The sequence below is a fragment of the Stenella coeruleoalba genome (genome assembly GCF_951394435.1).
Source record: "Stenella coeruleoalba genome assembly, chromosome: 14".
NCBI lineage: Eukaryota > Metazoa > Chordata > Mammalia > Artiodactyla > Delphinidae > Stenella > Stenella coeruleoalba.
In genome coordinates this window covers 11,258,497-11,276,810 of record NC_137160.1, presented here as the reverse complement: position 1 = coordinate 11,276,810, position 18,314 = coordinate 11,258,497, and the positions used below count along the sequence as shown (strand labels likewise).

The following is an 18,314-nucleotide window of genomic DNA, read 5'->3' as shown; positions in this document are numbered from 1 at the left end:
AAAATATGTCACCTTCATGACTGGATGACCTAATGTTGTCAGGTTAGCAATACTCCCTAAATTCATCTTTAGTTTCAATGAAGCTCAAATCAGAATTGCAGCAGCATATTCAAAAATTAACAGGGAAATGAAAAGGACCTAGATAGTCAAAACAATTTTTAAAAAGATGAGCAAACTTGTAGAAATTACTACCTGATTTCAAAACTTTCTCAAAAGCTACAAAAATTGGGAGACTGTGTAAGAATAGACAGACCAGTCAATTGTGATTTATAACTTAAAAAAAAAGAAAACAGAAAAGCAATTAAAAATAGAGAAAAAAACTGTAAGGGCAAATACAAATTAAAAATAAGAGGCTTAATTCTTCCTGTTGAAAATAAGGGAAGAAATTCTTCCTCACTCTCTTTTTTTTAGAGCATGTACTTTAGAAAACTTGTAATTATAACTTCTTTCTCAGTCTCTTTGAAATGTATGTAAATCTTTTCAAAAGCTATATAAGCCTCTCACCTGCTTAGCAACACAGGAATATCTTTCTCAAAGACGTGGGAACCATCTCTTTGAAATGTCATCATCAAAGAAGTTAACACCCCAGTTTCTGGGGGGATGGGGGGAGGGGTGGTAGGAGTCTAACTTGGGGTCTTGCTCCAAAACTGTACCCTGTCATAAAGATAGGAGAAGTGAAAGAATGAAACACGTAAACTACACTTAAAATACTTTCATTAGGTTAGGAATTATGTCTCATACACAAGTATAAACTGCAAAGTACTGAGTTCTCCTAAGTGTACAACTGACGAATTTAAACTTCCTTTCAAATCCCACCTGTCTTAACCTCCATCCTTTCAGAAGTAAATTAATTATTGAGTAGAGTATGTGAGGGTCTTTCAGGTGAGAGTGTAAAACCAAGGTCTTTTCTGCCATGTGTGGATATGAAACATCCCCTGACACTCTTTTACAAAGATAGAGTTAATCCTGGTGTGACCTTGATCAAACTTCTTTTTTCTCTTTCATTGTAGCTGGCTCCAACAGCAGCTCATTGAATTCTGTATCATGCCACCGTCCCTTTCAGAGAGGTAATCATAAGCCTTAAAAAAGATCTAGATATCAATCACAATTAGAAAAATGCATACACTATACTGGTTTCTTATGCAGCGTTTAATAAAGTGCTACAATGTTATATGTATGGGGCATGCATACATTTATATTTATATATTACCTATACTGTATGTAATAGATAGATAGATAGATAGATTTTCATTTGAGATGACTAGAGAGGTGAGTAACGCATCAAATACCTGCTTAACCATAAGTCAGATTTATATCTCCCCATACATGGAAATGGTTTCGTAGTTTTATATTTAAGAAAATTAATAATTAGCTATGCAGACTTGATTTCTTCCAATATATAAGATTAATACTTATGATCTAATAGAACGATATCCATATATTGAAGAAATGTTAAGCCCAACCCCATAGAGTAATTGGATATCTTTTGGGAGGAGGGTAGGAAGCTATATCATCTTGATTAGTAAATGATCTATGATCAGCAAATCTGTGATTTTAGACACTAGCCAAATTTAATTTTTTCAAATTAAGAAAAAATATAGGTAGAGCCTATATGCTTAAAACAGAAAAAAATAAATCTCAAAGAGTATGACTGTGGTCCCTGAAAGATGATAATCTAACAAGCTATATGTTGTTTAATGGCCAGTGAATCATAAAGTTTTCAGGAGTTCATCCATTTATTTGTCAAATCATATTAAATTTTTACTTAATTTTATAGACATGGTACTGTGAATAATTACTAATTCTGTCCATGAAAGAGAGAAAATATAACTTTGAAATAAATAACATCATGGAACAATGGTTGTTAGTTAATTTTTATTTGAAACTATCACTAGAAATTGGAAGTTTGCAAATACATGATTAAGAATAATAAGACTTTTCCATGAAGTTACTTTATCAATGTTCATTCTACAATGTTTATTACATGCCTTTTTGGATTACCAAGTTGTTAATTTGGTTATGAAATGTGAGCATCCTCATGACTAATTCCTCCAATATAGATGATAAATTATGGGTTCAGAAGAATTTACCTTTTCTTATTTGAAATATTATTATTCATGACTCTTAATTCCCTTATAATATCCTTATTCTCACTACAATTCTTAAAAGGTGCTCGAAAAAGGCATATAGATGAGCTATAGATTTCCACTGGCAACTTTACAAGAAGTGCACTCAAACTTTATTCTGTTACAATCTCTGTAATTTACATTAAAGAGCAAATCGAAACTATTTTGTGTTAAATAAGTTGTATAATAAATGACATTTGGTCAAAGGCAAGAAACCTCTTGTCTAACCTTTTATGATACGCTGAAGTGACATATAATTTAGTCTTACACTTTGGGATTAGGTAGAAGAAAGAAAAGTGAGTCGTGGCTATTTGCTTCCTATCCCCTGATGCAGTCGGATAGCTCAGCAAGTTTTCAGGACCTAAATCTATGTTCCAGGCCTATTTTATAAAGAGATCTTATTTGTGCTTCACTAACTAACCTGCTTTACACCAAATTTTTGATATATATTATTGTAAATTTCAGCATGGCTAGAAAGGAATGACTGCACAGCATAATTGCTTGGTGATCCGTTTCAGAAAAGAAAGTCTGGGTGATAAAATCGAAAGCTTATAACCTTGGAACTAACCAATTCTTCTGCCCCAAATATTCTTCCCCCAGATACCCGTGAAGCCTGTTTCCACCGTAAGCTTGTCTTTCCTCAACTGTACAATCTCTGTAAGGCTTTTTCTGACATTTTAATTTAATTTAGACCACATCCCTCATCTTCCTCATAATCTTCTCCCTCCCTGCTTTTCTCTCTAAGCCATTTATCACCTTCTAATTAGCTATACTGCGTCACATTCCCCTCCCCAAAAAATGTTTGTACACTTGACCCTGGAGCCACTCCGCCCGTCACACAGTTGAAAATCGGAATACTGCTATCTCTGCCTCAAAACAAAAGAAATGACTCACCCAGGGCACCGTTTGCATAGAATCGGACCAAATTCTAGTTTTATTTTATTCCACATATTGTGATCTCTAGTCAAACACAAACTTTTCCCCACATTTGGTTAATGATCTGTAAAATAAAACTACTGAACAATATGCACATATAAGTGGGCCTGTGAAGTTCAAACCCATGTTGTTCAAGGACCAACTGTAATTTTGGGTGAAAGAGGTGAGTAAGTAACAAAAGGCCTCTGTGGCCCCCTTGCCTCTGTGTAGCACACACAATAAATATTTTCCATAGACTTGTCTGATAATATTAATTCTAATAATTTGAATATAAAACGTTTTTTCTTCCGTACATGTAATTTAGAAACGTCATCTCACTACCAAGTTAAGCTAAATAACCATACGAATTTGCCAGGGAACTTGCAAACTACATGCATCCACGTAGGTTGGCTGTCATGAACCACTATGTGCCACGAAGCACGATGGCACAGACGCCAAAGCACTGAGCGTCTCCCATCCTTAAGGTAAGCCCTGGGCCCACACGCACTGTGAAATCACATTTTGAAATGTAATTTGACAAACATTTACTGGGAACCCATAGTTTTACTCTGAAAGATTTGTCTGTCTTTTTATGTAACAATTTAGTTGTTACTGTGAAATATTACACATATTTCTAGATGGTCAAACAAGATCTGATACTGCATTACTAGTTCCATTAAACTACCCCTTCTCCATCCTCTTAAGAGCCACACTAACATAGACATTGATAGATGCATATTTTTACTCTACAATATGTGTTTGCATCTTCTTATGCACTGTTTCATATGCTGTAAAGTAAATCTTTACTAGGATATTTATTTTGTAAAATGATGCATTGCAAAAATTAGAAGGTGAAAACTGACTAAGAGATTGGTATATTATTCTTTCCAAAAGTATATTTGACAAAATCATCTCAAAATATCAGGAATAAAGTGTTGCTGAAATGGCAGTTTTGTCTAATTAAGATAATCACTTTTTACTTAATTAGAAATAACCAAGTGCTAATTTGGTTTTCTCTTCATTTACTGAATTATACAAAGCTTTAATTTTCATTTTGTTCACCAACATGTTCAGTGCTACAAGAAATTTCAAACCAAACAATTTTCCAAGTGCTAAATTTATTTTTTCCATTTGTAACTCCCTTAATCTGATTTGGAAGTATGTAGTTTAAAATGTTAAGACTGCAAAACACATACTTCATTTGTTCTTTGGAGCAAGATTGCCAGCTGAAAATGACCACAGACTGAGAGAAATCTTTTTTTTTTTTGCATACTAATAAGAGTTTATGGTTTCTATTTCTGCAGATGGTAGTCTGTCTTATTTCATAACCATTTTAGAGGTAAAAGAAATCTTTCCAGGTTTCTCTCTAGCACATATTTGTTAGACCTAAAAAAAAAACTTAGCTCTATTTCTTACTTATTCACTCTTCACCTCTCTGGTATAAGTGGAACATCTTCCTTGGGTGCCAAAAATGAAATTAATAACTCTACCTCTTACTCTCGTAGAAGACGGAAGCTTTATTAAAGCTTCAGAGAAAGAAAACAGTATTCAATATTTCAGTGATTTCATAATTTTCTAGTTAGTGTTTCCAGATGCCTCTTATCAGGAGACTGTTCTGCAAGAGAATCGGGAAGGACTAAAAGGGACAGGGAGTCTGACTGCTGGGATGCTGGGCCACCTTCCCTAACAGAGAACGTGCGATTTCTCTATATGCTTCAGTTTTTATCATTTGGATGAGTTACAGAATTTTGTAGGTCATTATTGGCTATAAACCATGTCAGAGTGGAAAAGGAATCTATTGGCAGCCTCACAACCTCAGGCAGCTTGGAAAGAGAAAGAGCTCAACAATATAAAAATGCAATTTAAGAGCAAATAGCTCTCTGACTGCTGAGCCCCACTGGGAAGACTCAAGAGAACAAGAAGGGCACCCATATGTGTTCTTAGTACATGTGGATGTTTTGTTCTACAAGTGTTAAGAAGATTTATAATTTGACTCAACTATCAATGCATGTTTCCTAACTAGGGCAGAGATGTTAATAGGTATTTGGGCTCTAGATTAATATCCTGCCATCAAATGGCAAGGTATTTAGGATTGTTGAATTGTATGGGGCCCAAGGTATTTATTGATGTGAAAGCGACAGCTCTTTCTTTCAAATGACCTTTTAAAAATATTGTTTTCTATCATAATGAACTGGAAGAGTTAATAATAAGTGAAAGCGTACAGCAGAATATTACCTGACATACTGATTTACACTTCTCTGAGCGGTCCTACACAACCTACTAGGGTATTGATGTCTAGGCCAGCAATTTGCTACCTATGGAGAGTCTTCAGAAAAGCCAAGGCCCCGTCCATCAGAGAGCTCCCTGTGGAGCAGGACAGTTTGATGGGTGGCTGGCTGCAGCAGGTGGCCCTGGAGGTCAGGCTGCCCACTCTGTTTGCCCCAGAGTAATGTTGCCCCTGAATCTCTTGAGTAGAGCTTAATAGAAACTGATCACAAGGGACAACAGCCTGGCTACTTTTTGTGAAATGTTTACTCTTGGAACAAGCTTTGAAGTTTTTTGGTTTTTTTTTTTTTTCCTTTTCTTTTTTATGGTGTGTTAGTTTCTGCTTTATAACAAAGTGAATCTGTTATACATATACATATATTCCCATATCTCTTCCCTCTTGTGTCTCCCTCCCTCCCACCCTCCCTATCCCACCCCTCTAGGTGGTCACAAAGCACCGAGCTGATCTCCCTGTGCTATGCGGCTGCTTCCCACTAGCTATCTATTTTGCATTTGGTAGTGTATATATGTCCATGCCACTCTCTCGCTTTGTCACAGCTAACCCTTCCCCCTCCCCATATCCTCAAGTCCATGCTCTAGTAGGTCTGTGTCTTTATTCCCATCTTACCCCTGGGTTCTTCATGACCTTTTTTTTTTTTTTCCTTAGATTCCATATATATGTGTTAGCATACGGTATTTGTTTTTCTCTTTCTGAGTTACTTCACTCTGTATGACAGTCTCTAGGTCCATCCACCTCACTACAAATAACTCAATTTCATTTCTTTTTATGGCTGAGTAATACTCCACTGTATATATGTGCCACATCTTCTTTATCCATTCATCTGTTGACGGACACTTAGGTTGCTTCCATATCCTGGCTGTTGTAAATAGAGCTGCAATGAACATTTTGGTACATGACTCTTTTTGAATTATGGTTTTCTCAGAGTATATGCCCAGTGGTGGGATTAGCATTGAAGTTTTAAGGTGAGATTGAACACCTTGACAAAGACAGAGTGAAACAACATCCAAGTAATACTCTAGGAATGAGAAGAGAGCACGTTCTTCTATTCTTTTGCTCAAATTCCTAACAAGTTGTTTGGGAAGCATATATTCCTTGTGGCCTATCGTCTTCTAACATCTGAGGAAAAAGTAACTTCTATATATACAACTTGTACAATGTGGGGGGATATAACCATACTGCCAGGTACAGAGTGACAGGGCGTAAATAATTCAGAACCTAGTTTATTTCTTTAGTCTCCTCATAAAGTGCTTTTGGCATGTGATTAATAGATATTGTGTTAAAGCTAAGTGGCCAAGTTCCAGGTAAAAACTTAGATGTTAACTCTTATCTTTTTCTTCATATCTAAAACATACACACAGAAAGAAGCAAATGAAGCCTCAAGGCCATACTGCTCCGGCGTTCAAAAGGACAGAACTCAATGTCCTATAGGGTGCATATGCCCGAATCCCAATTCAGTCATATTCATTACGTTAAGGGCCAGAAGGAGGTAAAACGCTTCTTTCATCTGTAAGTTGTGCTAAGGCCTAGGTAAAATCATGTGTTAAAGCCAAAGTCCCGGCTTTGAATTTAAAAATGTTAAGTACATTTGTATTTCATCTGTGAACATCTTTATTTCGTTTAATTGGAGTCTGATTGCAGTTGCTAAGATTAGACATACTACATCGTTTGTATTCACTGGCATATTACATGAACTTTCAAGTGGTCTCCACATGTGTATTACTTACAAATCTCCACCTTAATCTTTTTTAAGGCCTCTGTCTTACACAAAATCACATACAAGATGTGTTCAGTAAACAATATCAATTGATAATTTAATTGCTCGTCTAGAATTAAAATATTATCCTTACCTATATATTCTGCTTTAGTAGATACCATTGCCGTAAGAAGTAGGAAAGTATAACCTGATAGGGACTATATGTGCTATTTTTTATTCTTTAACATGTCTAAGGACTGAGAGCAGAGATGATATCCTGCAGATAATTGATTTTAATTATTATTACATACGTTTCATATTATTATTTTGCATATTGTATTGCATGAAATAGCTGTTATCAAAACTGTTGAACATTCTCTTCAATTAATGGCTGAACTACTACTGTAGGAAGGATGTGAAATATACAAATGATGGGTACTGCTGGGTATTAGTACGAATGCAGACAGATTAAGTTACTAACCTTTTTTACCTTGGTCCTTTACCTACATACGTAAGCATGCCTACATAGCTACATAGCTATGTAGGTAGCCTTTCCACTCATTTAGCTTTCTACAATAAATTTTTTTTTTTTTTTTTGCGGTACACGGGCCTCTCACTGCTGTGGCCTCTCCTGTTGCGGAGCACAGGCTCCAGATGCGCAGGCTCAGCGGCCATGGCTCACGGGCCCAGCCGCTCCGCAGCATGTGGGATCCTCCCGGACCGGGGCACGAACCTGCGTCCCCTGCATCGGCAGGCGGACTCTCAACCACTGCGCCACCAGGGAAGCCCTACGATAAATTTTTTAATCCAAGAGAATCCTTTCTTTGCTTATGACTGTCCTTCTGCTCGCCTCTATTTCTCATACTGAAGTTTCCTTTTGATCTTTGATGATCATTTGGTATTTAATTAATGACTAATAATTAGCTACACAATGTATGTAAATACTACAAACAAAATCTTAATTTATATAAAAACTTCATAAATGGGCACATAGGGGTTCCAGCTTCTGCATGTCGTAGTCAGTGCATTTGCTTTGCTTTCTAGCTGAAGCAGCCCTTGCAAAGGTTTGCTCTATCACCAGTGTCTCTGGGACAGTACTCTGGCTCCTCTGTTACTGCTACACACCCACACTTCACCTCCCTCTGGGGGGTTTCTGTGTCTACTGAGGTCCTAGATTGTTGCTGTCCTCACTTGGTGAACTTACCCCAGGGGAAGCAAGAAATGTAGGAGCAACTCTTCTGCCTCCTAAACACCAACACGATTCGGAGCCCGCAACACTGGTACATTCTTAGGAATCCAGAACTTTGAAGCACTCTTGAGCATCTTCTCTGAGATAGAAGGTGAAATATTGCTCCTCGCCTCCCCTCCCCGACAAAGACTGCAGCATTTGGGACTCCTTGATTTCAGAAGTAGCATGGAAATACTGCCTAATCTATTTATTAAGTCACTTAGCAGATGTGATGATTAATTTTATGTGTCAACTTCACTCTCACAAGTGCCCAGATTAAACATTATTTCTGGGTGTGTCTGTGAGGGTGTTTCCAGATGAGTTTAGCATTTGAATCAATGGACTCAGTAAAGTAAACCCACCCATGTGGGTGGACATCCAGTCCATTAAGGGCCTGAACAGAACAAAAGGCAGAGGAAGGAGGAATTCACCCCTTTCTTTCCTGCTTGTATGCTTGAGTTGGGACATCTTATCACATCTTTTCAGCCATCAGACTGGGATTAGCACCACAGGCTCCCCTGGTTCTCAGGCCTTTGGATTCAGACTGAATCGCACCGTCGACCTTTCCTGGACCTCCAGCTTGCAGATGGCAAATCATTGGACGTCTTAGCCTTCATAATCATGTGATCCTTCTCCACATAATAAATTCCCCATATATATGGTTCTGTTTCTCTGAAGAAACTTGACTGATATAGAAGGCAAATCATTTTGAATGTGACCTAGAGAAACAAGGGCCATATAACCAAATCCAAATAATGCTAGAGATACTCTCATTGTTAAGGATGCTGTGTATCTTTGACAAGCCCCTATAAGAAAATTGCAGAGCAGACAGGTAAGGTTGTGAAGCATGGCCATGTCATTCTGTGTCAAAGAACAGTTCCCCCTTTAACACACATATGCCTCTTAGGCTATTGGGCTTTCATAAAAACTGAGTGCCTGACCATGGGACTCCAGGTAATTATCCATTATGAGCTGTGCATTATTGTATTATTAGATCAACCAAGCATAATATCAGGCAAACACACCAGTATTCCATTGTCAAATAGAAATGGTTTATTGAAATGGACCAGGAAAAATTGAGAAAACATATGTAAATTGCATGAGCGGGTGGCTCATGTACCGATCACGCCACGCCCATCATTAGATCTGCTGTACTGATGCTTCTCCCTCAACTCACACCTATGGCCAACTGACAGAAAAGGAAATAACTTGGATCTGTTTCTCAGGGTGGTTGGTGTGATATGTTGGTGGTGGTCAGCATTGGACCCCTATCCATTTTCAGCCTTCTAGGAAGCAGCTAACACTGTGGAGAGAAATCCTCCCAATGGGAAGAGCTGCAAGTAGTACACAGGTTTTTCATTTGATACCAGTGAAGAAATGAATGCACATTGACTCCTGGGCGGTAGCACATGGGTTGGCCAGTGTTTGGGCGGCAAGAAGAAGCAAGACTGGAAGATGGAGAACAAAGTAGTCTGGGGAAGAACCCTGTGGATGTCCCTATGGAAATGGACGCGAAGTGTATAGAGTTTATGTTAATGACCACCAAAGAGCATCCAACCAAGAGGAGGCTCTCAACTAGCAGGTGGACAAGATGACTTGACCTTGGATGTTAGCCAGCCTCATTCCTTGGCGGTTGACTGCTTGACCCCTGGCCCATAAGGGGTGGCCATGGTGGCAACTCTGCGTGGGTCCAGTGACATGGCTTTCACTTCATCAAAGCTGATACAGCTATTGGTAGTCCTGGATGCCTACCTTGGCAGCAGCAGAGAACAAAGCTGATTCCTCAATACGGCATTATTTCTTCATGTGACCATCAGTTATCTGGTGGAAGTTCCAGTACATTGAACCCCTGGCCCCTGGAGGAGGCAGCTATTTTTCATTACTAGAATCAGTGTTTGCTCTGGATAGAGATTTGCTTCTCTGTTCAGAGTGCTGGCTCTATGGACTTAATAGTTCTACACATATTGCCTCAGACCAAGAAACCTTTTTGTAGCGGATGACAGTGGGGCAATGGGACTGGTCTTACATGCATTATTAGCCACACATAGCCAATTTGGAAGCTCAGCTAAAAGTGCCAACTCAAGAAAAATAATTTGTGGATTTGGGACACTATCCTCCATCATGAGGTATATGCACTGACCCAGTGGCTGATATAAAGTACTATATCCCCAATATCTGCAATGTATAGGTACAGGAACCAAAGAGTCAAAGCAGACCTGGCTTCTATCACCACCACGTTCAGGGATTTAATTGTGGAATTTAAGCTTTTCAGTCCACAATCTTAAACTCTGCCAGTTAGAAGTTGTGGTTCCCAAGGGCAGAAAGCTTTTGTCAGGTTCCATTGAATTGAGAGCTCTGACTGCCATCTGATCACTTTAGTATCCTTTTGCCAAAGTACCAGAAGGCAAGTGAAGGAGTTACAAGACTGGAAGGGATAATCAACTCTGATTATCATAAGCTTCCAGGGAAGCTGCCACACAGGAGTAAAGAGGAAGTCTGGAAACAATTGCACTCACTGGGATGTATTGTGGTGCCCAGTGACGGCTCTAAATAGTTCATTTCAGCAACTATGCCCCAACAAGGGTAAGCTGCCTAAGGACACAAACCCCTTAGGGGTTCAGATTTGGATCATACAACCAGACAAGCAAACCAGACCAGCTGAAGTGCTGTCCAGGGTGAAGGAAATGGAGTGTTGGTGGTAGAAGAGGGACATGCTGGTTATAGTGATGGACTCAGGAGCAGCTATGTAGCACCTCTTAGTTCTTTTTAAGAGATGGCAACTTGCTAGCACCTGATGGAGTCTACTCTCCACCTTCATATCCCACCCCAGGAAAAAAGTCATTTTTGATTCCAGGAAAAATCTAGTTATTACAAGATGGTGCAAACCGGTGTGAGTGGCCCACAGAGTGGACAGTGTCAGATTTACAGATTTGTGAAATTCCCTTGATTTGGATTTGGGGATTTCCTAGAAGGAGTGTGTACTATGTCCATTCTTCCATTGCCACCACTGCTGCTACGGAAAGCCAGGGGTTACTGGGGCTTGAAACCAGTGGGCAGCTGCTGCTGGTCCCTCAGGGGGCTCACAGGCATGTGCCAATAAGACCTCAAGTCCTGCCATGCTGTGCAACCCTTGATGGATAAATTCTCTCTGTGTCTCCCGCTGCAGATGTTGTTCAGTAATGCAGTAGCTTTAGAGAGCCTCAGTGAAGAGAGCCAGTGAGCCTGAGCAACAGCTCCTTCACATATCCCTCCTCTGCTTTGGGAGTGCACTCCACAACAGTTTTAACACCTGAACTTCTGCCCGAGGTCCTGATTTCTAAGAGCCTTTGGCCATGAAAGTCATTTTCCTCATTCTCACCCTCCTCTCCAAATTTGTTCAAAGACATGCTATATCATCTCCTTTTTGAGATTCTGTACTTGAGATTTTGGATATATTGAAGCAAAGAGGAAGTTTATTTTGAAATACTTGTGTTAGCTCATGAGTTTCCCTGTAAATACAGATGATGGGAATGAAACAGGAAAACACCTTTTCTAGTTTCATTATCCTCAAAATTGTCAATTAATTTTCAGATGTGTCTCTTGCAAATATTGTTCCCCAGTGTGTAGCTTGTTTTCCCCTTCTTCTGTTATTGCTTTTAGTTTTAATGACATCTTCTTTATCAATTATTTCTTTCATGGATGGTATCTTTGATGCTGTGTCTAAAAAGTCATTGCCATACCCAAGATGCCGTACCCATCTAGGTTTTCTCCTATGTTATCTTCAAAAGTTTTATAGTTTTGCATTTTATTTAGGTCTGTGATCCATTTAGAGTTAATGAAGGGTATAAGGTCTGTGTCTAGATTCATCTTTTTGCACGTGGATGTCCAATTGTTCTAGCGCCACTTTATGAAGAGACTGTTTGCTCCATTGTACTGTCTTTGCTCCTTTGTCAAAGGTCAGTCGACATATTTATGACACATTAGTTGACTGTACTTATGAGGGTCTTTTCCTGGTTCTCTATTCTGTTTCATTGATTTATTTGTCCACTCTCCCATCAATACCACACTGTCTTCATTACTTTAGCTTTATTAGAAGTCTTTAAGTTGAGCAGTGTCAGTCCTCCAATTTGTGTTGCCTATTCCAAAACTTTTGCCTCTTCATATAAACTTTAGAGTCAATTGTCAATATTCACACAATAGTTTTCCAGGATTTTGATTGGCACTGCATTGAATCTATAGATCAAGTTGGGAAGAACTGACATCTTAACAATATTGAATCTTCCCTTTTATGAACATGGAATATCTCTTCATTTATTTAGTTTTTCTTTGATTTTGTTCCTCAGAATTTTGTAGTTTTCCTCATATAGATACTGTATGTATTTTGATAGATTTATACCTAATTTTATTTTATTTATTTATTTTTTGAATCAACCATTTTATTTTATGTTTTCTTTTTTAGTTTCTGCTGTACAACAAAGTGAATCAGCTATATGCATATATTTATCCCCATATCCCCTCCCTCTTGAGGCTCCCTCCCACCCTCCCAATCCCACCCCCTCTAGGTTGTCACAAAGCATCTGCCGGTACTATGAAGCAGCTTCCCACTAGCTTTCTATTTTACATTTGGTAGTGTATATATGTCAATGCTACTCTCACTTTGTCCCAGCTCCCCCTTCCCCCGTGTCCCCAGGTCCGTCCTCTACATCTGCGTCTTTATTCCTGCCCTGCCACTACGTTCATCAGTACCATTTTTTTAGATTCCACATATATGTGTTAGCATACGATATTTGTTTTTCTCTTTCTGACTTACTTCACTCTGCATGACAGTCTCTAAGTCCATCCATCTCGCTACAAATAACTCAATTTCATTCATTTTTATGGCTGAGTAATATTCCATTGTATATATGTGCCGCATCTTCTTTATCCATTCATCTATCGTTGGACATGTAGGTTGTTTCCATGTCCTGACTACTGTAAATAGTTCTGCAATGAACATTGTGGTACATGTCTCTTTTTGCATTATGGTTCTCTCAGGGTATATGCCCAGCAGTGGGATTGCTGTATCACATGGTAGTTCTATTTTTAGTTTTTTAAGGAACTTCCATACTGTTCTGCATAGTGGCTGTATCAATTTACATTCCCACCAACAGTGCAGGAGGGTTCCCTTTTCTCCACACCCTCTCCAGCATTTATTGTTTAATTTTTGACCATGGCCATTCTGACCAGTGTGAGGTAATACTTCACTGTGGTTTTGATTTGCATTTCTCTGATGATTAGTGATGTTGAGCATCTTTTCATGTGTTTGTTGGTAATCTGGATGTCTTCTTTGGAGAAATGTCTATTTAGGTCTTCTGCCCATTTTTGGATTGGGTTGTTTGTATTTTTTGATATTGAGCTGCATGAGCTGCTTGTATGTTTTGGAGGTTAATCCTTTGTCAGTTGCTTCATTTGCAAATATTTTCTCCCATTCTGAGGACTGTCTTTTCTTCTTGTTTATGGTTTCCTTTGCTGTGCAAAAGCTTTTAGGTTTCATTAGGTCCCATTTGCTTATTTTTGTTTTACTTCGATTTCTCTAGGAGGTGGGTCAAAAAGGATCTTGCTGTGATTTATGTCAAAGAGTGTTCTGCCTATGTTTTCCTCTAAGAGTTTTATAGTGCCTGGCCTGATATTTATGTCTTTAATCCATTTGGAGTTTATTTTTGTATATTGTGTTAAGGAGTGTTTTAATTTCATTCTTTTACATGCAGCTGTCCAGTTTTCCCAGCACCACTTATTGAAGAGGCTGTCTTTTCTCCATTGTATAGTCTTGCCTCCTTTGTCAAAGGTAAAGTTACCATATGTGTGTGGGTTTATCTCTGGGCTTTCTGTCCTGTTCCATTGATCTATATTTCTGTTTCTGTGCCAGTACCATGCTGTCTTGATTAGTGTAGCTTTGTAGTGTACTCTGAAGTCAGGGAGCCTGATTCCTCCAGCTCTGTTTTTCTTTCTCAAGATTGCTTTGGCTATTCGGGGTCTTTTGTGTTTCCATACATATTGTAAAATTTTTTGTTCTAGTTCTGTGAAAAATACCATTGGTAATTTGATAGGGATTGCATTGAATCTGTAGATTGCTTTGGGTAGTATAGTCATTTTCACAATATTGATTCTTGCAATCCAAGAACATGGTATATCTCTCCGTCTGTTTGTATCGTCGTTGATTTCTTTCATCAGTGTCTTATAGTTTTCTGCATACAGGTCTTTTGCTCCTTAGGTAGGATTATTCCTAGGTATTTTATTCTTTTTGTTGCAGTAATAAATGGGAGTGTTTCCTTAGTTTCTGTTTCTGATTTTTCATTGTTAGTGTATAGGAATGCCAGAGATTTATGTGCATTAACTTTGTATCCTGCTACTTTACCAAATTCATTGATTAGCTCTAGTAGTTTTCTGGTGGTATCTTTAGGATTCTGTATGTATAGTATCATGTCATCTGCAGACAGTGACAGTTTTACTTCTTTTCCAATTTGGATTCCTTTTATTTCTTTTTCTTCTCTGATTGCCATGGCTAAAACTTCCAAAAGTGTGTTGAATAGTAGTGATGACAGTGGGCACCCTCTCTGGTTCCTGATCTTAGGGGAAATGCTTTCAGTTTTTCACCATTGAGAATGATGTTGGCTGTGGGTTTGTCATATATGGCTTTTCTTATGTTGATGTAGTTTCCCTCTATGCCCACTTTCTGGAGAGTTTTTGTGATATATGGGTGTTGAATTTTGTTGAAAGCCTTTTCTGCATCTATTGAGATAATCACATGGTTTTTATCCTTCAATTTGTTAATATAGTGTATCACATTGATTGATTTGCATCTATTGAAGAATCCTTGCATTCCTGGGATAAACCCCACTTGATCATGGTGTATGATCCTTTTAATGTGCTGTCAGATTCTTTTTGCTAGTATTTTTTTGAGGATTTTTGCATCTATGTTCATCAGTGATATTGGCCTGTAGTTTTCTTTTTTTGTGACATTTGTCTGGTTTTGGTATTAGGGTGATGGTAGCCTCATGGAATGGGTTTGGGAGTCTTCCTCCCTCTGCTTTATTTTGGAAGAGTTTGAGAAGGATAGGTGTTAGCTCTTCTCTAAATGTTTGATAGAATTCACTTGTGAAGCCATCTGGCCCTGGGATTTTTGTTTGTTGGAAGATTTTTTTTTTTTTTGCAGTATGTGGGCCTCTCACTGTTGTGGCCTCTCCCATTGTGGAGCACAGGTTCCGGACACGCAGGCTCAGCGGCCATGGCTCACGGGCCCAGCCGCTCCACGGCATGTGGGATCTTCCTAGACTGGGGCACGAACCTGTGTCCCCTGCATTGGCAGGCAGACTCTCAAACACTTCGCCACCAGGGAAGTTCTGTTGGAAGATTTTTAATCACAGTTTCAACTTCAGTGCTTGTGATTGTTCTGTTCATATTTTCTATTTCTTCCTGGTTCAGTCTTGAAAGGTTGTACTTTTCTAAGAATTTTTCCATTTCTTCCAGGTTGTCCATTCTATTGGCGTAGAGTTGCTTGTAGTAGTCTCTCAGGGTCCTTTGTATTTCTGTGGTGTCAGTCGTTACTTCTCTTTTTTCATTTCTAACTGATTTGAGTCTTTTCCCTGATGAGTCTGGCTAATGGTTTATCAATTTTGTTTATCTTTTCAAAGAACCAGCTTTTAGTTTTACTGATATTGCTATTGTTTCCTTTATTTCTTTTTCATTTATTTCTGATCTGATCTTTATGATTTCTTTCCTTCTGCTAACTTTGGGGTTTTTTGTTTTTGTTCTTCTTTCTCTAATTGCTTTAGATGTGAGGTTAGGTTGTTTATTTGAGATGTTTCTTGTTTCTTGAGGTAGGATTGTATTGCTATAAACTTCCCTCTTAGAACTTCTTTTGCTGCATCTCATAGGTTTTGGTTCGTTTTGTTTTCAGTGCCATTTGTTTTGATATTTTTTGATTTGCTCTTGATTTCTTCAGTGATCTCTTGGTTATTTAGTAGCGTATTGTTTAGCCTCCATGTGTTTATATTTTTTACAGTTTTTTTCCTGTAATTGATATCTAGTCTCATAGTGCTGTTGCCAGAAAAGATGCTTGATAAAATTTCAATTTTCTTAAATTTACCAAGGCTTGATTTGTGACCCAAGATGTGATCTCTCCTGGAGAATGGTCTGTGTGCACTTGAGAAGAAAGTGTATTCTGTTGTTTTTGGATGGAATGTCCTATAAATATCAATTAAGTCCATCTTGTCTAATGTATCATTTAAAGCTTGTGTTTCCTTATTTCTTTTCATTTTGGATGATCTATCCATTGGCGTAAGTGGGGTGTTAAAGTCCCCTACTATTATTGTGTTACTGTCAATTTCCCCTTTTATGGCTTACCTAACTAATTTTAGGGGGTGCTAATGTAAGTGATATTGTGTTTTTAATTTCAAATTCCACTTCTCTGTTGCTAGTATATAAGAAAGTGTTCGACCTCTCTTTTTCGGAAGCGTTTATCTTAGAATGCCTGTAATTATAAACTCTTTCTCCGCCCCTTTGGCATGTATAACTTTTAAAAGCCTCTTTCCAGTTTCACACCGCAGGGATGTATTTGTCAAGGGCCTGGGAACCATCCCTTTGAAAGGTAACTAATGAGGAAGATAGTGTAGGCGGCTCACTTAAGTGGATACCTTGCTTCAAGGTGTAAAAATACCTCCTGTCATGAAGATGTGGAGTTTACTTTTCCTTTGTGGGTAAAGCCAATTAGTAAACACAGATGGTCTAAGGTCTCTGCTCCCTTACCCCAGCTCTTAAAAGCCCTGTTCCTTCTGTTTCGCTCAAGTCGAGGTCAGACTTATTTGTGGCCTTTGTCCCCTATCTCAGTATCCTTGCCTGCTTAGCTTTGTCCAGTGCAATTTTTTGCCTTGAAAGAGATCATACTGTTTGGGGTGAAGGAATCAGGAAAATCTTTCCTGAGAAGGTGACGTATGATCAGAGACATGGATAATGTGAAGGACTGACTGTTATAAAATATCAGGAAACATATTCTGGATGGAGGGGGAAGCAAATATTCTCTGGGGCAGAAATGGACTTGGTATGTTTTAGGAGCAGGATGAATTCAGTGTAGGTAAAACAGAGAGAAGAATAGCAAGTGAGATGCAAAAGATTCATCTTGGTTGTAGAGGCACTCGTGGGTCATTTAAAACATTTAACACCTTGCCTTTATGAGATGAGAAGTCATTTTCACTAAGGGAGTTGCATGCTCTGATCTGTTTGTAAAAGATTATTCTGGATTCTAAGTGGAGAACAGACTCAATGAAAGTCAAGAATGTAAGCATACAGACCATTTAGGAAGTGGTCCAGGCAAGTATCAGATAGTGGAGGCTTGTGCCAGAATATTAGCAGTGGATGTGGAGACGTGGAGTTAGATTCGGCTATAGTTTAAAGGTAAATGTAAGAAGACTTGATAAAAGGCAATGTTGGATGAGAAGATGAAAAAAGAACCTCAAATAATGCTTAGTCTTCTAACTCAGGAAGTGGATAAATCATGGGACCAGAGATTTGGGACACAAAGCAGCCTTTTCTGGAGGGAGTAGGGGATCAAGAGGATTGTTGTGAGCATAATGGATCTGAGATGCCTGCTCAATATTCACATGGGATGTCTAGTAGAAAGTCTCATCTATGTATATGTGATCAATTAGCACTCATGACTGGTACGTGAACTTGGTGTTATTGACTCCACGGCTTCCCAACAGTCAGAGGAGGGGCAGGGAGAAAAAGGAGGAGCAGTGAGGTGTGGTTCAAAGAGTTATAGGTAACAAGGGAGACAAATCATGCAAAGAGATTATCTAGATAAAATTATAGGAGTATGTGGTTAATATAGTCACTTTTTTATACGAGTAAGAAGCAGTCAACTCTAACTTCTTTTCTAGAACTCAAATATTTTAAGAGAAAGAAGAAATGTAAAACGTGTTTTAAAAAATTTTTTTTTAACTGGAAAGAAAAATAAATGAACTACTATTAAAAGTCTAACAGTCTGTAGTATTATTTTCACAAAATTAGATGTTGGTGTATTAAAAATTATATAGTAAATAGGGCTTCCCT

General features: G+C 38.4%; 1 long non-coding RNA gene across 2 annotated transcripts in view; it reads left to right on the top strand.

Annotated features, from left to right (window-relative positions):
- Positions 1–18,314, top strand: part of LOC307197229 — a 143,200-nt gene that overhangs the window by 100,621 nt on the left and 24,265 nt on the right. The window contains exon 4 of one of the 2 annotated variants that reach the window (XR_013831358.1): positions 1,011–1,067. The exons of the other annotated variant lie outside the window; for it this stretch is intronic. This is a non-coding gene — a long non-coding RNA (uncharacterized lncRNA). The remainder of the gene's footprint in view (positions 1–1,010; positions 1,068–18,314) is intronic. 2 annotated transcript variants of the gene reach the window in all.